This window comes from Rhinatrema bivittatum, chromosome 6 (assembly GCF_901001135.1).
Source record: "Rhinatrema bivittatum chromosome 6, aRhiBiv1.1, whole genome shotgun sequence".
Lineage (NCBI taxonomy): Eukaryota > Metazoa > Chordata > Amphibia > Gymnophiona > Rhinatrematidae > Rhinatrema > Rhinatrema bivittatum.
The window spans coordinates 243,302,907-243,323,606 of NC_042620.1; the positions used below are offsets into that span (position 1 = coordinate 243,302,907).

A 20,700-nucleotide genomic window follows, 5' to 3' on the forward strand; every position below is an offset into this window, starting at 1 on the left:
GGTATATGGGGAGTTGGGTGGGTGTGGATGTATATTTAGGCATTTATTTAGACATTTTATATACCATTGTTCCAAGTAAAGATCACAACAGTTTACAATAATGACATTCATAGTTATAAATCAGTGAATAACGACGGATACATAGGAAGTATTGAAAAACAGGCATTAACAACTAACATTTGAATTGTTCAAATACATATTAATTTCAGATCAAGGTCATAAGACGTGAAGTACAAAAATAAAATAAAATAAATTTCACAAGTTATTCTGTATGTTGAATTTAGGCTCTTACAGACTCTCGTTAATTTGTTTCTTGTGCATCAACTAGTACATCTTGTCCTTCTTGTTATTGTAGATCTCTACATTCTGATGTTTTAAGTTATGTTGTATGCATTTTTGAAGAGCCATGTTTTTAGTTTACATTGAAATCTCTTTCTATCTGGTATCAAACTTAGCATTTCAAGTAGAGAATTCCAAAGTTTTGGGCCCACAATGGAAAGCACATGATCTCTTACCTGTGTCATGTGTGTGCTTCGAATTGTTGGAACAGCCAGTAGTCCTTTATTTCGGGATCTTAGTGTTCTCTGTGGTGTGTATGATTGTAATGTCACATCTATCATTCCGGTGTTACTAGAATGAATGATTTTGAATATTAGCGTTAATTCTTTGAAATAGATTCGAGATTGTACTGGCAGCCAGTGTAGTGAAATCAGCAAGGGTATAACATGATCATATTTCCTGGATCCTAACAAGAGCCTTGCTGAGGCATATTGAGGTATTTGTAATGGTTTTAGGAGGCATGTGGGAAGACCAAGAAATAAGGAGTTACAGTAGACTAGGTTTGAGAAAATTAGAGTTTGCAATACAGATCAGAACTCTTCAAAAGTTAATAAAGGTTATAACCAATGTAATATGCGCATACTTGGCGTAACCAGTCGTAACTAATTTACCTATGTGTTTTTTCATAGTAAGGTTCTCATCTAGCTGGATACCTAAATCCAAAACTTGATTTGAGGGAGTAATTTGGAAATTACCTGTTGCGAATGTGGACCCTTGAGCTGGCTAGAGCGCTGGAAGATCCGCTGAAGGAAGGCCTGCAGCGGAACTCGTAGCTGGGAGGTGGAACAGGACCAGGAGACCTGACAGGACCTTCACCTATACCAACCCTCATTCCCCACAGGTTGAGCCCTTGGGTGCCAGGGCTGGCAGGACTTAGGCGGAGGTCTGCTGGCGAAGAGGAATCAGGTAGGAGGTCCGAGTCAAGGCTAGCAGAAAAGCAGAGTAAATAGAGACAGTCCAGAGGTCGTGGCAGGCAGCAGCGGTGAGAAACGAGGAAGCAGGCCGGAAGTCAGGGCAGGCAGGGCGGGCAGCGAACAAAGAATACCAGAGCCAAGCCGAAGTCAAGAACCAGGGAGTCAAGCCAAAGCAGGAGCGGAGTAGAACACGGGAGCAGGAGCGGAGCAGGAACTGGAACACGGAGGCAGGAGCGGAGCAGGAACTGGATCAGGAACACGGAGACAGGAACACAGGAGCAGGAACTCAGAGACAACAACTAGCTACTCTAAGAGTATAACCTGTTGCTAAGGCAAAGCAAGAAGGTCTGAAGTGGATGACTTCGAGTTGGGGGCAGGGCCGAGGTTTACCGCCGCGGCCCCTTTAAATCTCGGCCTGCCACGCATGCACGTGCCTAGGGGCAGAGTCCCCAACAGAGTTCAGCGGCGTCTCCCTCATGGGGAGAGAACACCACCAGGAGGCCTCGCCGCAGGACAGACCAGCGTGGAGGAGCCGGCAGAGAGCTCCCGCTTCCATGGGTAAGCGAGGGGGGGGGGGAGGCCCGGTCGTGGCTGCCCGCAGCCGGGTTTCCCAACATTACCTAGGTCTAGAGCCAGTGGTTTAGCTATCGGAGAGTTTCTACTTAACCAGATGATTTCATTCTTTTTGGGATTCAATGTTAGTTTAAGTTGCGATTATTCTTGCTGTATTGCTTTCATATAGGTTGAGACTGTCGATTCTGTATTTTCTTCTGATTTGGAGAAAGGAATGTAAAACTGTATGTCATCAGTATACAGGAAGAATATAATCCTTAAATCCACAAGTGATTTGCACAGTAGGATCATATAAATATTGAATAGTGCTGCCGAGAGTGCTGAGCCTTGTGGGACACCTGTATCGATATGGTAAGTATCAGATTTGGGAGTAACAGGAGTGTGGGTTTGTGCCTGTAGAAGTGTTTGGGTTGTGAGTTTGCATGGGGAGGTAAATGTGTGTTTGGGTATGGGGTGAAGGAATGTGTGGGTGTGAGATGGGGTGTGTGCGCGTAATGGGTGCATATCGTGCTTATGGGGATGTGGATGAGTATGTGGCTGACAGGTATATGGGGAGAGAAGGGGGAAGCATGTATGTGAGCTGTATGTGTGTGTTTGTGGGAGAGTGTGATAAGCGGAGAGAGAGGGAATCAGTCCCTACTTGCTCTCTGCTAGCACAGACAGACTTGAGCAGAGCTAGGATAAGGATTAGAAAGCCCAGGTTGAAGAGAAACTGGAAAACTTCAGTTCCCAGGATGCTTAATGCGGGGAAGAATCCATTGACTTAAGCAGGGGGAGGAGCAGCCAGGGAACTGGAGAATAACTCAGCAGGTTTCATTGATTGGGGGCAATAAGCACACTTGGGAACTCTCCGAATCTGGCCTGGAGACTCTGGAATTCTAAAAGAATTGCCAGGTCTCCGGACCAGCAGCAGGAAACTCCAGGCAGTGGTGTACTGAGGGAGGGGGTGGGGCTTTATTTCCCATCCCGCCGGGCGGCCGAACTGAAGAAGGCGCATGGCCGGCGGCAATGTTCCCTAAGCTGCGCTCATGTGCTGCCATGCACAGCTTGTCCCCTTCCCCAAGCCCCCAGGCTCAATAAGACTAGCGGGGCCGTGGTGGAGCTCATCACACCGCAATCAAAGGAGAGAAGAGGCCTGTGGCAGCCGGTGGATCCCATCTCGCCCTGCAGCCGAAATGGAGGAGGCCCTGTGGCCACCAGGGGATCGTGTCCCACCTGGAGACGAATAGAGGAGGCACCACGGCTGCTGGGGGATCGCATCCTGCCCAGCAGTCCAACTAAAGGAGGCCCCGTGTTGGCAGGGGATCAGTCCTGCTCATGGCTTTCTGATGACCAAGCCCACACCTAGCATCCCTTAAAACAGTCCTATATGTGTTCCAAGTGTCTTTTTAGCTTTTATGCAGGGTTTTCTGGTTGACACTGCAGCAATGCATGTAAATATAATATATACACTGTTGCAATACTTTTACTTTACTCTGAGTGTCCTTTTTCATGTAAAGTCTTTTATTATGAATGCATAATTTTAATTTGTGTGTATAGAGGGCTGTGGTGGGGAGGAAGGCTGGGCACAAAGCTGTAAGATCCTTGCACTAGCCCTGATTAGAAATAGAAAACCAAATTAAATTTTTTTTTTTTTTTTATTTATGAATTTTTCAACTTACAATAAGTATCATTCAATTTACATTATTCAAAATCTTTTGAATATTCTTTAGATATACAAGATATCACAATATAAATCAAAAATAGTTTAATTAAACAAACATAATAGACTATCTTGTAACCAGTTACTAAACAAAAAGGGGAGCACTGAGCAAATCATTAATATTTTAAAACTGATACTCCGCTAATTACAGGAAATTGTAGATATTACCTTATTACCAACTAGTACTTAGGTTTCGGTTTTACTTCCCTCACTCTGATTCCTTCGCTCCTCCAGGTATTTTCTAAGTCTAATGGATCATAATATACATATCTGGCTCCAGCAACCTGCATGACACACTTACATGGAAACCTAATCATAATCTGTATTCCATATGTCCTAGCCTTATTTGCTAAGGAAATAAACTTTTTCCTTCTTTCCTGTGTCTCCTTCGAGACATCTGGGTATATCCAGATTTTCTGTCCCAGGTAGAGGGAGGACCTTTTCAAAATAAAGGCTTTCAGTACCTTATCTCTATCACTAGAGTTTCCAAATTTAACTAAGAGAGTTCCTCTCATCTCTACCTGGGTAGAATACGATGTCTCAATAAGCTCTGTAATATTCAAGGATCTATCCACTTGTTCCTGAGAACTATTCCTTTTTTCATTAATAAAATACGCATTTGTTATTAATGGTAACTGATCTGGTTGCCACGCTAAGATTTCCAAAAAATAATTTTTTAATTGTTCTTTAGGGGATACCATCCTACACTTAGGAAAATTCACACATCTTAAGTTTACATATCTAACCTGATTTTCCAGGGCTTCCACTTTTTTATTTAAAGCTGTTTCACCTTTAATAATAGATGCCTGGACTTTTTCTATTGAGGATATATCCCCTTGCACTTTATTTAACACCGTCCCACAGTTTACTACTATGGGATTTAAGTTTATCAACACATTTTGCATCTCCTTAATACTGCTATTTAATTTCATGATGTTATTTTGCAAAGTGTTCATAGCAATCCAGAGTGTTTCCACAGTTACAGTTTTAGAGTTTCCAGGTAGGGCCACAGGCGTTGGAGACTGAAAGAGTTCACTTAGTGTCTGGCCTGAGCTGTTCCTCAGTGGAGGGCTTGGTACCGACCCAATTGATGATATTGAGATTCTGGAACTTTCCAGAATTTCTCCAGATCCTCTCACCTCTCTGGGGGATGGAATTCCATCTTCCCTTCTCTGATCTTGTTTCTGCAGAATTGTACTTCTGGGGTCCGCCTCAATCAGACTCAGCTGTGTTAACGGAATCCGTATATCAGCTAAGCCAAGAACCTCAGCCGTCATACTGCTGTTCGGGGGAGGTGGGGTAGTTGGTGCCCCGGGACTTAAGCTCACTTCTCCCAATAGGGGTGGGGTTTGCTCTCTCACCACCTCTATAGCGGGATACTCCGGGGTTACTAAATCTACAGGTGGGTAGAAGTTAGTCAATACTGTTTGTACTGGTGAAGGCACCACTGGTATCGAGGTTTCCGGTCGTACCCTCCCCTTCCGCTTTGTATGCGGCATATCACATAAATTTTCAGAATAATGTCCCTAAAACAAAAATTGTAGCTTCTACTCACTGTTCCTGCAAAACCTTCATAATATGGAGTTTGAGCGCTCAGCGGGCTTGACAACTCTTTTCTCTTCAAAGGAGGGGGCGCCTTCCCGCCTGCATATAAGATCCCACGCCGTCTGCGTGGGATCTTATATGCAGACGAACTCCTCCTGCAGCGTCAAACTCCGCCCTCACTCGACCGGGAGGGGGGAGGGTCAAAACTTGCAACAGAGTCTTTGAGCAATACCTGATGTTCCGTGGAGATTTTATTTCCAGAAGGTAGGAGTTGGTGCCCCTTCACGCTCTCTCTCCTGGGCTCCCAAAGTTTTAACCATCTGCGTGGGATCTTATATGCAGACGAACTCCTCCTGCAGCGTCAAACTCCGCCCTCACTTGACCGGGAGGGGGGAGGGTCAAAACTTGCAACAGAGTCTTTGAGCAATACCTGATGTTCCGTGGAGATTTTATTTCCAGAAGGTAGGAGTTGGTGCCCCTTCACGCTCTCTCTCCTGGGCTCCCAAAGTTTTAACCGTCTGCGTGGGATCTTATATGCAGACGAACTCCTCCTGCAGCGTCAAACTCCACCCTCACTCGACCGGGAGGGGGGAGGGTCAAAACTTGCAACAGAGTCTTTGAGCAATACCTGATGTTCCGTGGAGATTTTATTTCCAGAAGGTAGGAGTTGGTGCCCCTTCACGCTCTCTCTCCTGGGCTCCCAAAGTTTTAACCGTCTGCGTGGGACCTTATATGCAGACGAACTCCTCCTGCAGCGTCAAACTCCGCCCTCACTCGACCGGGAGGGGGGGAGAGTCAAAACTTGCAACAGAGTCTTTGAGCAATACCTGATGTTCCGTGGAGATTTTATTTCCAGAAGGTAGGAGTTGGTGCCCCTTCACGCTCTCTCTCCTGGGCTCCCAAAGTTTTAACCGTCTGCGTGGGATCTTATATGCAGACAAACTCCTCCTGCAGCGTCAAACTCCGCCCTCACTCGACCGGGAGGGGGGAGGGTCAAAACTTGCAACAGAGTCTTTGAGCAATACCTGATGTTCCGTGGAGATTTTATTTCCAGAAGGTAGGAGTTGGTGCCCCTTCACGCTCTCTCTCCTGGGCTCCCAAAGTTTTAACCGTCTGCGTGGGATCTTATATGCAGACGAACTCCTCCTGCAGCGTCAAACTCCGCCCTCACTCGACCGGGAGGGGGGAGGGTCAAAACTTGTAACAGAGTCTTTGAGCAATACCTGATGTTCCGTGGAGATTTTATTTCCAGAAGGTAGGAGTTGGTGCCCCTTCACGCTCTCTCTCCTGGGCTCCCAAAGTTTTAACCGTCTGCGTGGGATCTTATATGCAGACGAACTCCTCCTGCAGCGTCAAACTCTGCCCTCACTCGACCGGGAGGGGGGAGGGTCAAAACTTGCAACAGAGTCTTTGAGCAATACCTGATGTTCCGTGGAGATTTTATTTCCAGAAGGTAGGAGTTGGTGCCCCTTCACGCTCTCTCTCCTGGGCTCCCAAAGTTTTAACCATCTGCGTGGGATCTTATATGCAGACGAACTCCTCCTGCAGCGTCAAACTCCGCCCTCACTTGACCGGGAGGGGGGAGGGTCAAAACTTGCAACAGAGTCTTTGAGCAATACCTGATGTTCCGTGGAGATTTTATTTCCAGAAGGTAGGAGTTGGTGCCCCTTCACGCTCTCTCTCCTGGGCTCCCAAAGTTTTAACCGTCTGCGTGGGATCTTATATGCAGACGAACTCCTCCTGCAGCGTCAAACTCCACCCTCACTCGACCGGGAGGGGGGAGGGTCAAAACTTGCAACAGAGTCTTTGAGCAATACCTGATGTTCCGTGGAGATTTTATTTCCAGAAGGTAGGAGTTGGTGCCCCTTCACGCTCTCTCTCCTGGGCTCCCAAAGTTTTAACCGTCTGCGTGGGACCTTATATGCAGACGAACTCCTCCTGCAGCGTCAAACTCCGCCCTCACTCGACCGGGAGGGGGGAGAGTCAAAACTTGCAACAGAGTCTTTGAGCAATACCTGATGTTCCGTGGAGATTTTATTTCCAGAAGGTAGGAGTTGGTGCCCCTTCACGCTCTCTCTCCTGGGCTCCCAAAGTTTTAACCGTCTGCGTGGGATCTTATATGCAGACAAACTCCTCCTGCAGCGTCAAACTCCGCCCTCACTCGACCGGGAGGGGGGAGGGTCAAAACTTGCAACAGAGTCTTTGAGCAATACCTGATGTTCCGTGGAGATTTTATTTCCAGAAGGTAGGAGTTGGTGCCCCTTCACGCTCTCTCTCCTGGGCTCCCAAAGTTTTAACCGTCTGCGTGGGATCTTATATGCAGACGAACTCCTCCTGCAGCGTCAAACTCCGCCCTCACTCGACCGGGAGGGGGGAGGGTCAAAACTTGTAACAGAGTCTTTGAGCAATACCTGATGTTCCGTGGAGATTTTATTTCCAGAAGGTAGGAGTTGGTGCCCCTTCACGCTCTCTCTCCTGGGCTCCCAAAGTTTTAACCGTCTGCGTGGGATCTTATATGCAGACGAACTCCTCCTGCAGCGTCAAACTCTGCCCTCACTCGACCGGGAGGGGGGAGGGTCAAAACTTGCAACAGAGTCTTTGAGCAATACCTGATGTTCCGTGGAGATTTTATTTCCAGAAGGTAGGAGTTGGTGCCCCTTCACGCTCTCTCTCCTGGGCTCCCAAAGTTTTAACCGTCTGCGTGGGATCTTATATGCAGACGAACTCCTCCTGCAGCATCAAACTCCGCCCTCACTCGACCGGGAGGGGGGGAGGGTCAAAACTTGCAACAGAGTCTTTGAGCAATACCTGATGTTCCGTGGAGATTTTATTTCCAGAAGGTAGGAGTTGGTGCCCCTTCACGCTCTCTCTCCTGGGCTCCCAAAGTTTTAACCGTCTGCGTGGGATCTTATATGCAGACGAACTCCTCCTGCAGCGTCAAACTCCGCCCTCACTCGACCGGGAGGGGGGAGGGTCAAAACTTGCAACAGAGTCTTTGAGCAATACCTGATGTTCCGTGGAGATTTTATTTCCAGAAGGTAGGAGTTGGTGCCCCTTCACGCTCTCTCTCCTGGGCTCCCAAAGTTTTAACCGTCTGCGTGGGATCTTATATGCAGACAAACTCCTCCTGCAGCGTCAAACTCTGCCCTCACTCGACCGGGAGGGGGGAGGGTCAAAACTTGTAACAGAGTCTTTGAGCAATACCTGATGTTCCGTGGAGATTTTATTTCCAGAAGGTAGGAGTTGGTGCCCCTTCACGCTCTCTCTCCTGGGCTCCCAAAGTTTTAACCGTCTGCGTGGGATCTTATATGCAGACGAACTCCTCCTGCAGCGTCAAACTCTGCCCTCACTCGACCGGGAGGGGGGAGGGTCAAAACTTGCAACAGAGTCTTTGAGCAATACCTGATGTTCCGTGGAGATTTTATTTCCAGAAGGTAGGAGTTGGTGCCCCTTCACGCTCTCTCTCCTGGGCTCCCAAAGTTTTAACCGTCTGCGTGGGATCTTATATGCAGACGAACTCCTCCTGCAGCATCAAACTCCGCCCTCACTCGACCGGGAGGGGGGAGGGTCAAAACTTGCAACAGAGTCTTTGAGCAATACCTGATGTTCCGTGGAGATTTTATTTCCAGAAGGTAGGAGTTGGTGCCCCTTCACGCTCTCTCTCCTGGGCTCCCAAAGTTTTAACCGTCTGCGTGGGATCTTATATGCAGACGAACTCCTCCTGCAGCGTCAAACTCCGCCCTCACTCGACCGGGAGGGGGAGGGTCAAAACTTGCAACAGAGTCTTTGAGCAATACCTGATGTTCCGTGGAGATTTTATTTCCAGAAGGTAGGAGTTGGTGCCCCTTCACGCTCTCTCTCCTGGGCTCCCAAAGTTTTAACCGTCTGCGTGGGATCTTATATGCAGACGAACTCCTCCTGCAGCGTCAAACTCTGCCCTCACTCGACCGGGAGGGGGGAGAGTCAAAACTTGCAATAGAGTCTTTGAGCAATACCTGATGTTCCGTGGAGATTTTATTTCCAGAAGGTAGGAGTTGGTGCCCCTTCACGCTCTCTCTCCTGGGCTCCCAAAGTTTTAACCGTCTGCGTGGGATCTTATATGCAGACGAACTCCTCCTGCAGCGTCAAACTCCGCCCTCACTCGACCGGGAGGGGGGAGGGTCAAAACTTGCAACAGAGTCTTTGAGCAATACCTGATGTTCCGTGGAGATTTTATTTCCAGAAGGTAGGAGTTGGTGCCCCTTCACGCTCTCTCTCCTGGGCTCCCAAAGTTTTAACCGTCTGCGTGGGATCTTATATGCAGACGAACTCCTCCTGCAGCGTCAAACTCCGCCCTCACTCGACCGGGAGGGGGGAGAGTCAAAACTTGCAACAGAGTCTTTGAGCAATACCTGATGTTCCGTGGAGATTTTATTTCCAGAAGGTAGGAGTTGGTGCCCCTTCACGCTCTCTCTCCTGGGCTCCCAAAGTTTTAACCGTCTGCGTGGGATCTTATATGCAGACGAACTCCTCCTGCAGCGTCAAACTCCGCCCTCACTCGACCGGGAGGGGGGAGGGTCAAAACTTGCAACAGAGTCTTTGAGCAATACCTGATGTTCCGTGGAGATTTTATTTCCAGAAGGTAGGAGTTGGTGCCCCTTCACGCTCTCTCTCCTGGGCTCCCCTAAATTAAATGTTTAAAAAAAAAACAAAAAACAGAATGAGGAGGGGGCTAGCACAGTAATTGTTTTGTATAGGGCAGCAAAAGCAAACAAGCGTGTGTGTGTGTGTGTGTGTGTGTGTGTGTGTGTGTTTCTTGCTCTCCCAATTCACGACAATCTCAGGGTGACTGAAAATCTAAAATTCCTAGTTATGGCAATTAGCATGCCAGCTACGACAAGCCCAGGAAGCTACAGACCAAGGGGGATTAATGGCGAAGCCCACGGAAGTGGAGGAGATTACAAAGCTAGAAGATAAGATCACCATTATGGACACTTCAGAGGAGATCCTAGAATCCAGCAAAGTTTTGACCTAAGAAACACTGCTCTGCCACAGGCAGCGAGCAAGACTACTTAGGAATTTTGCTATTGCAGTGAGGGAGAGGGGAACCCTACAATAGCACTGGGAGCGGAATGAAGTGATTTGTGGGGTTTTCATTTTTATTTTGAGAAGTTGTGCACTGAAACAGGCAGCTTAGAAGTTTCGTTATCGGACCGAGGAGGAGGACTCATTTTGCAAACGTGCCACTAGCCTCACGGAGGAGCTGAAACCCAGGGAATACTCCAGGTTCCAGCTCCCATCTGGATCACAGGCTGCCACAAGGAGCATAGTTATAGTGTGTGGGATCTGCGTGAGTGGATTTAGGAGTGTATGGATAGTTTGGGTAGACGTGGGTGTGTAGGGAGGAAGGGGTGTAAGTGGCAGGTGAATGCAGATATATGGAGAGTTGGGGTGGGTGTGTATGCATGGGGGTATGTGGCTGTTTGTGTGTGTGACTTTGGAAGTGTGGGGGAGGTGACTCTGAAGGTGCCATCTGTTGCTAGCTGCTTCAATTTTTTTTTATCCTGTCTCTATCTGCCTATGTTGATCTGTGGCAAACTGGAAAGCAGAGGTGAGAAGGAGGGGGCTCAGTTCTCTGATCTGAGGTTTCTGGTTTTCAAACTCATTCAAGATATTCACATTTTCATAGATATTTACTGTTAGTTGGGAATGTTAGATCATGATTGTAGATTAGACTATTAAGATCACAGAAGGAGATAAATGACAGTCTTCAGTATGATATCAGAACCCATCCTGCTGGCAATTAATGGAGGCGCACTAGGGACATAGGAGAAATAAGGGAAGAGAGACAGAGTGAAAGGAGTAAAGGGAGGAAGGAGGAGTGTGAAGCCATCAGGCCACTGAAAACAGGAGCTGCTCAATGCAGGAAATTGTGTTCTGGCGCCATCGCTACTGCTAAGTTATGCTTTCATAATTCTGCATTGAACCCAATGAGACTAGTGTAAATTAGAGATGTGAATCGTTTTCCATATCGTCTTAACGATAGAAATCGTGTGGCAGGAGAAGAAAATCGTGTTCGGCACGATTATTTCGTTGAAAAATCGTTAAAAATTGTTTTTTCCGATTAGTGCGCACTAACTCCCCGTTAGTGCGCACTAACTCGAGTTAGTGCGCACTAACTCAAAATGATACAAATAGACACTTTCCAGGTCACTGAAGGTCAGTTAGGAATGAATATGTGTTCCTATTGGCTGGCAGCCCTCTTATCTATTGATGTTACCAAGGTTACCACTGAGGTGATGGTTGGGGGGATGGGAAATGGAACTGGAAACTCATGAACACCAACAGAAAATGAAACAAAGTGTTCACACTTCCCAGGTCAGTAAAGGTCACTTAGGAATGAATATGTATTCCTATTGGCTGGCTGTGCTCTTATCTATTGATGTTACCAAGGTTACCACTGAGGTAATGGTTGGGGGGATGTGAAATGGAAACAGTTGGAAGCTTGACATGTGATGATCAGCACTCACGTGACTAGAACTTCTTTGTTTATTATTTTTGTTAGCAGACACGTGCATGTTGAATTTGCCAATCACTGTGCATTTTAGAAAGGTGGTCCTGGCTGGAACTGTACACAGTTCAAATATATGTAATTGATTGTTGGTAAGTGTATTTTTTAAGTAGCCACACTGGCACAAGTATGTTTACTTTTCCTCCTACTTAACTCACTAGCTCAGCTTTGTAAGAAGGGCTTCTCTGCTTGAGTGAGGGTCAGGCAGCTCCCCCCTGTCTGTGAAGCCAGCCTCTCACTAGTAATGCAGGGAGGGAGCTGTCTCAGACTTCACCATCCTCCCCCCCCCCCCCCTCACCCACACACCATTCACTAGCTGGGACATGGGGGAAGTCAGGAGTGAGGGTTAGGTAGCTCCCCCCTGTCTGTGAAGCCAGCCTCTCACTAGTAATGCAGGGAGGGAGCTGTCTCAGACTTCACCATCCTCCCCCCCCCCTCACCCACACACCATTCACTAGCTGGGATATGGGGGAAGTCAGGAGTGAGGGTCAGGCAGCTCCCCCCTGTCTGTGAAGCCAGCCTCTCACTAGTAATGCAGGGAGGGAGCTGTCTCAGACTTCACCATCCTCCCCCCCCCCCCTCACCCACACACCATTCACTAGCTGGGATATGGGGGAAGTCAGGAGTGAGGGTCAGGCAGCTCCCCCCTGTCAGTGAAGCCAGCCTCTCACTAGTAATGCAGGGAGGGAGCTGTCTCAGACTTCACCATCCTCCCCCCCCCCCCACCCACACACCATTCACTAGCTGGGACATGGGGGAAGTCAGGAGTGAGGGTCAGGCAGCTCCCCCCTGTCTGTGAAGCCAGCCTCTCACTAGTAATGCAGGGAGGGAGCTGTCTCAGACTTCACCATCCCCCCCCCCCCCCCTTACCCACACACCATTCACTAGCTGGGACATGGGGGAAGTCAGGAGTGAGGGTCAGGCAGCTCCCCCCTGTCTGTGAAGCCAGCCTCTCACTAGTAATGCAGGGAGGGAGCTGTCTCAGACTTCACCATCCTCCCCCCCCCCCCTCACCCACACACCATTCACTAGCTGGGACATGGGGGAAGTCAGGAGTGAGGGTCAGGCAGCTCCCCCCTGTCTGTGAAGCCAGCCTCTCACTAGTAATGCAGGGAGGGAGCTGTCTCAGACTTCACCATCCTCCCCCCCCCCCCCCCAGACACCATTCACTAGCTGGGACATGGGGGAAGTCAGGAGTGAGGGTCAGGCAGCTCCCCCCTGTCTGTGAAGCCAGCCTCTCACTAGTAATGCAGGGAGGGAGCTGTCTCAGACTTCACCATCCTCCTCCCCCCCCCTCACCCACACACCATTCACTAGCTGGGACATGGGGGAAGTCAGGAGTGAGGGTCAGGCAGCTCCCCCCTGTCTGTGAAGCCAGCCTCTCACTAGTAATGCAGGGAGGGAGCTGTCTCAGACTTCACCATCCTCCCCCCCCCCCCTCACCCACACACCATTCACTAGCTGGGACATGGGGGAAGTCAGGAGTGAGGGTCAGGCAGCTCCCCCCTGTCTGTGAAGCCAGCCTCTCACTAGTAATGCAGGGAGGGAGCTGTCTCAGACTTCACCATCCTCCCCCCCCCCCCTCACCCACACACCATTCACTAGCTGGGACATGGGGGAAGTCAGGAGTGAGGGTCAGGCAGCTCCCCCCTGTCTGTGAAGCCAGCCTCTCACTAGTAATGCAGGGAGGGAGCTGTCTCAGACTTCACCATCCTCCTCCCCCCCCCCTCACCCACACACCATTCACTAGCTGGGACATGGGGGAAGTCAGGAGTGAGGGTCAGGCAGCTCCCCCCTGTCTGTGAAGCCAGCCTCTCACTAGTAATGCAGGGAGGGAGCTGTCTCAGACTTCACCATCCTCCCCCCCCCCCTCACCCACACACCATTCACTAGCTGGGACATGGGGGAAGTCAGGAGTGAGGGTCAGGCAGCTCCCCCCTGTCTGTGAAGCCAGCCTCTCACTAGTAATGCAGGGAGGGAGCTGTCTCAGACTTCACCATCCTCCCCCCCCCCCCCCACCCACACACCATTCACTAGCTGGGACATGGGGGAAGTCAGGAGTGAGGGTCAGGCAGCTCCCCCCTGTCTGTGAAGCCAGCCTCTCACAAGTAATGCAGGGAGGGAGCTGTCTCAGACTTCACCATCCTCCTCCCCCCCCCCACCCACACACCATTCACTAGCTGGGACATGGGGGAAGTCAGGAGTGAGGGTCAGGCAGCTCCCCCCTGTCTGTGAAGCCAGCCTCTCACTAGTAATGCAGGGAGGGAGCTGTCTCAGACTTCACCATCCCCCCCCCCCCCCCCTCACCCACACACCATTCACTAGCTGGGACATGGGGGGAAGTCAGGAGTGAGGGTCAGGCAGCTCCCCCCTGTCTGTGAAGCCAGCCTCTCACTAGTAATGCAGGGAGGGAGCTGTCTCAGACTTCACCATCCTCCCCCCCCCCCACCCACACACCATTCACTAGCTGGGACATGGGGGAAGTCAGGAGTGAGGGTCAGGCAGCTCCCCCCTGTCTGTGAAGCCAGCCTCTCACAAGTAATGCAGGGAGGGAGCTGTCTCAGACTTCACCATCCTCCTCCCCCCCCTCACCCACACACCATTCACTAGCTGGGACATGGGGGAAGTCAGGAGTGAGGGTCAGGCAGCTCCCCCCTGTCTGTGAAGCCAGCCTCTCACTAGTAATGCAGGGAGGGAGCTGTCTCAGACTTCACCATCCTCCCCCCCCCCTCACCCACACACCATTCACTAGCTGGGATATGGGGGAAGTCAGGAGTGAGGGTCAGGCAGCTCCCCCCTGTCTGTGAAGCCAGCCTCTCACTAGTAATGCAGGGAGGGAGCTGTCTCAGACTTCACCATCCTCCCCCCCCCCTCACCCACACACCATTCACTAGCTGGGACATGGGGGAAGTCAGGAGTGAGGGTCAGGCAGCTCCCCCCTGTCTGTGAAGCCAGCCTCTCACTAGTAATGCAGGGAGGGAGCTGTCTCAGACTTCACCATCCTCCCCCCCCCCTCACCCACACACCATTCACTAGCTGGGACATGGGGGAAGTCAGGAGTGAGGGTCAGGCAGCTCCCCCCTGTCTGTGAAGCCAGCCTCTCACTAGTAATGCAGGGAGGGAGCTGTCTCAGACTTCACCATCCTCCCCCCCCCCCTCACCCACACGCCATTCACTAGCTGGGACATGGGGGAAGTCAGGAGTGAGGGTCAGGCAGCTCCCCCCTGTCTGTGAAGCCAGCCTCTCACTAGTAATGCAGGGAGGGAGCTGTCTCAGACTTCACCATCCTCCCCCCCCCCCCTCACCCACACACCATTCACTAGCTGGGACATGGGGGAAGTCAGGAGTGAGGGTCAGGCAGCTCCCCCCTGTCTGTGAAGCCAGCCTCTCCCTAGTAATGCAGGGAGGGAGCTGTCTCAGACTTCACCATCCTCCTCCCCCCCCCCTCACCCACACACCATTCACTAGCTGGGACATGGGGGAAGTCAGGAGTGAGGGTCAGGCAGCTCCCCCCTGTCTGTGAAGCCAGCCTCTCACTAGTAATGCAGGGAGGGAGCTGTCTCAGACTTCACCATCCTCCCCCCCCCTCACCCACACACCATTCACTAGCTGGGACATGGGGGAAGTCAGGAGTGAGGGTCAGGCAGCTCCCCCCTGTCTGTGAAGCCAGCCTCTCACTAGTAATGCAGGGAGGGAGCTGTCTCAGACTTCACCATCCTCCCCCCCCCCCACCCCTCACCCACACACCATTCACTAGCTGGGACATGGGGGAAGTCAGGAGTGAGGGTCAGGCAGCTCCCCCCTGTCTGTGAAGCCAGCCTCTCACTAGTAATGCAGGGAGGGAGCTGTCTCAGACTGGTATCAGGGTTAGGGCACTGTGTGCAGGAAGATCACAACACTCCTGGTATTAATAGGGATAGGGCACTGTAAGAGATGACTGTAGTAGATTGAATAAAGATCTGATGTTTCTGCTCTCCTCACACCAAACAAAAACAACACACAAGCAGAGAAGCCCTTCTTACAAAGCTGAGCTAGTGAGTTAAGTAGGAGGAAAAGTAAACATACTTGTGCCAGTGTGGCTACTTAAAAAATACACTTACCAACAATCAATTACATATATTTGAACTGTGTACAGTTCCAGCCAGGACCACCTTTCTAAAATGCACAGTGATTGGCAAATTCAACATGCACTAGCATTTCAGGTGCCTGCTAACAAAAATAATAAACAAACAAGTTCTAGTCACGTAAGTGCTGATCATTACATTACTTTTTTTGTCAAGCTTCCAACTGTTTCCATTTCACATCCCCCCAACCATTACCTCAGTGTTAGCCTTGGTAACATCAATAGATAAGAGCACAGCCAGCCAATAGGAATACATACATACATATTCATTCCTAAGTGACCTTTACTGACCTGGGAAGTGTGAACACTTTGTTTCATTTTCTGAGGGTGTTCGTTAGTTTCCAGTTCCATTTCCCATCCCCCCAACCATCACCTCAGTGGTAACCTTGGTAACATCAATAGATAAGAGGGCAGCCAGCCAATAGGAACACATATTCATTCCTAACTGACCTTCAGTGACCTGGAAAGTGTTTATTTGTATCATTTTCAGTTAGTGCGCACTAAATCGAGTTAGTGCGCACTAACGGGGAGTTAGTGCGCACTAACTCCCGTTAGTGCGCACTAACACGATTTAACGATTTTTAACGATAAATCGTTAGAATTTCTATTGTATCGTGTTCTATAACGATTTAAGACGATATAAACATTATCGGACGATAATTTTAATCGTTGAAAAACGATTCACATCCCTAGTGTAAATCAGTGTCCTGTAGAAAGCATTTCTTAATTTAAATGCTTTGTCATTCCATAAGGTTAATTCTGGGAATAAATGGATACCAAACAGAGCCTTGCAATTTTGCCAATTTCTTTTTTCTTTCTTTCTTTCTTTTTTTTTTTTAAAGTATTATCCCAGGACAAGCAGGATGATAGTCCTCACATTTGGGTGACATCATCAGATGGAGCCCTGGTACGGAAAACTTCTGTCAAAAGTTTCTATAAACTTTTGGCTGGCACACTGAGCATGCCCAGCATGCCATGATATTCTCAGCCACAGGGGTCTCCCTTCAGTCTTCTTTTTTCCGCTCTGCCAGTAAGCACAGCGGTTAGGAGCTCTTTGAGAAATCTTAACATTTTTTCCACACGGAAAGATTTTAACTTTTACTTCAAAAACACTTTTCCCTGCACAGGTCTCCCTCCGCGTGCGTATATTCGACGTTCGGTGAGTACTATGCCCTATTTTTTTCAGTCAGTTCCTGTCACCCTTCTGGCTGCCAACCGACTGCGGCCTTCCCTTTCCCTATTTTTTCAGTTAGCTATATATAGCCTGCAAGTGTCCCTCTTTGACACTCTGCTTGGTTAATAGCGCTAGTGGGACAGGGACTTCCATGGTTTCCGTTGCCGCCAGGGCCCCTGTAGATTCAGGTCCTTTGATTTCCTCGGTACCCTCACGCAATCAATGCCCCATTGCTACCATCGGTACCCCCTTCACACCGCCCCGGATTCTAGATGCCATCGGTACCCCTCCCCCCGCGGTACCTTGATGCCATCCTCCTTCCATAGTTTTTATCAGTGCTGTCCATGTTTTTCATCCATGGCACTGATTTTTTCTTGGGTTCCATCGGTGCTATCACTGCCCAAATGGATGCCATCAACGCACACCCTTGTCTTGTCGCTGCCATCTATATTCGGGTCGATGTCACCATCGCCCAGGGCACTTCCATCGATGCCAGGGTCATTTCATCAATGCCATCCTTTATTTTATGGATGCCATTGGTGCCCAAGACTTTTCCATCGATGTTCAAGTCCTTTCCATCGATGAGCCAGGTCTGTTCCATCGATGGTCATCCATGCCAGGTCGATTCCATCGATGGACAATGGACATCGATGTCAGGGTCCATTCCATCGATGGGCATCGATGCCCAGGTGGTTTCCATCGATGGGCATCGATGCCAGGTGGTTTCCATTGATGCCAGGTGGTTGCCATCGATGGCCATCGATGCCCATGCCGATTCCATCGATGGGCATCCATGCCAGGTCGATTCCATCAATGGGCATCCATGCCAATATCATTTCCATGGATGCCATCGATGCCAATGCCAATTCCATGGATGAAGTCAGTGCCAAAGTGGATTCCATCGATGCCAATGTCAATTCCATTGGTGGGGTCCATGTCAACATCGATTCCCTCTGTGCCCTTGTCGGTGCCATTGATGCCCATGTCTGTGGCACAGATGCCATGCATACCATTGCTGCCCGAGTCGATCCAATTGATACCGTCAACATCCGTGGTCCATACCATCCATGCCCATGGCAAAGCCACCAATGCTGTCGCTGCCCACCTTCATACATTGATGCCCTCGACGCCCATGTCTGTTCCATCAGTGTCTTCGACATTCCGATGGAACAGTCAATGCCGGCATCATTTTTCGATACCAACCATGTTTTTTCGACTATTCGATGCCACATCGTTCCCATAGATACCTAAGCCGATGCCGTCAGTGCTCCATCACTGTCATCATTGCTCTGGCTGAGTCATCGATGTTTTTTCATATACATTTTTGACGATACCCTCGAGGCCGCTTCGGCTGCCATCGACACTGTCAATACCGACATAGCACCACCACGTAGTGCCCTCGCCTGAACACAGTGCTCCATGCTTTGGTTTCTTATTAAAGCCCCATATTAGCCTATGACACTGCATAGTACCAGGAGCAGAGCAGGCATGCTGACAGTCCGTCATCAATCACCAAGACAGTGAGGGCTTCCATCTCGGTGCTGGGGAAAGACCGGGCCGAGCACCATGGCAAGCATTGTCACCGACACGGAGACCATCCGCCATAGACGCCATCCAGCATATCGGTGCTATCCTTCTCCATGCTGGACAATGCTCGGGCCGAGCAATATCACCACTGCCATCGGCACTGTTCCGCACAGTTTTGGCAGTCCTTGCTGCTCCAGAAACACTGGATCGAGGTCCGAAGAATTCTGCACTGGCGTCACGACACATCGAGCCGCTGCGACGAGGATCGGGATCACAAGCTTGTTAATTGGCTCCTCTGTTCCCAGGCATGCCCCACCATCATCGGTGCGGGATTGTGGCCCTCCGCTAATTACGGTATAAGCGCCACCCACGCCCAGCCTATCTCCTCTATATCTGCGCCACCATACCAGGTATCAGAGTTGAGACGGACGTTTATGTCCACAGGCTACTCCGGAAATCCATGGAGCCAGCAATCTTCACTGGCTCGTCCTTCGGCGATCCATGTCAGATTGGAAGTACGCGCTTCTGCGGCATTCCCATTGAGATGTGTTCTCTAATTCGAGCCATATGGTTCGAAAAGTTCTAGGTCATGTACCATCTAAGAACCGTATTAGTGTCACATATTGCTATGCCAGCTATGTCAGCCACAATACCAAGATAACCTCTCTATCATTTCTTTGGGATTGCATCAGGGAACCCTCCCTTCTTCAGCAACAAGGTTCTGTACTGATTAATGCTCTGGCTTCTGGTTCCTGCTTTGGAACCAAAGCTCCAGGTGTATTCGCTGATCTGCTAAACACGAGCTCTAGCAAATACTGCCTCAAGTGCAAGTCTACCTCAACGCCTGATATCAGGCCTCGATGTCTCCTTGTACAGCACACAGAAATGCGGGTAAGACTTTGCCGCTCACATTCCCGTGGGAAGTTACATGATATCCAGATTACATCAGCCCCTCCAGTTGGACACCTCCTGGTCTCCCAGCTGGCTGGATATCAGAGCAGCCACCCCACCTTGTACCAAGGTTTCCGGTACACTCCCCCAGATGCTACAAAGCGCAGAGTGGCGAAGGAGGGGGGGTTGGGGAGTTTTAATTACACTATTCTTTCTTTCAACAGAAAGTAGTTACTCTCCGCACATCCTGCACCTCAGAAATACTAACTTTCTTCAGAAGGCACAGGTAAAATGGTATCTCTTGTTACCATGCTTCCATATTGCAGTAAGTACGTTACCTCTAATCTCCACGTTTTTCCTTGCATAGACAGCTGCATAACCACAGTCACTCCACGCAAGGAGCTCTCACTTCTTCATGCTCACTATACATTTATTAACTGGGATTACTGTCACTGCCATAAATCCCTTAAACAATACTTCTGGACACCACAGTCATATGACCTTCCTGTCCAGCATACGCGCAGACATTCTAATAAATTCTTACATGTCCATGAGCGCTTTTTTCCATAACCTCAGCCCCTCGATTCTTCATTGTCGGGCCATGGGGTTTTTCTACTATGCATTTTTCCTCATAGATCCAAAACTGCTATGGGTTAGATTCAGTGAAATTCCATCATCCATATTGCAGATCTAGAACCAAAACCTAGTCTGATCCTGCTCATGCTCGCATTTACTCAGGGTTATAAGTTTGACCTAAAAACTTCTCAACCCAATATGCGTCTACTCCGTTCCGGGCACAGTTTCACATAAACTTCCTGGGTCTTGTGCCCATGAGTTATACTCTTATACCTTCCAATACTGCCTCTGCAACAAATCTTGTGCATACAGACAGACAGCATAGGAACAATGTGTTTTCCAACACACAACCACACACAACATCTTAGCTGCTCAGCAAGGAAGCTGCGCAGCTCTACCCTTGGCCCTTGCTCACTCAATGCATCCTCTGGCCAATTATCTAAGACATTTACTAAACACACTAGCAGACCTTCTCCATATAGGTGTCCATCCTCTCGAATGGTCTTGGACTACATGTGTAGCAAGAGAAATCTTCTAGCGCTGAGGTCAACTGAACTTGCCCTCTGCGTCCGAATCGAACCATACGATACACAGATTCTACTCCCTACACGCTTCTAATGCGTTCCCATGGACGCCTTTCTTCCATCAAGGGCCTCTTAAATGTGTCTCTTCCACTGCCTCTCATAGCCAGCACTCATCTACTGCTGAACCGGGATGGGGTTTACTGTTCCTCAGACCCACATCCTGGCCGACACCAGTATGCTTCCCATAAATCATAGCCAAAAC

The 20,700-nt window shown here is 49.6% G+C and overlaps 1 long non-coding RNA gene across 2 annotated transcripts in view; it reads right to left on the minus strand.

The window, feature by feature from the left end:
* The window catches only part of LOC115094049, a 158,687-nt gene that overhangs the window by 94,585 nt on the left and 43,402 nt on the right, over nt 1-20,700 (minus strand). For both annotated transcript variants that reach the window (XR_003857487.1, XR_003857486.1), the window contains exon 3: nt 516-630. This is a non-coding gene — a long non-coding RNA (uncharacterized LOC115094049). The remainder of the gene's footprint in view (nt 1-515; nt 631-20,700) is intronic.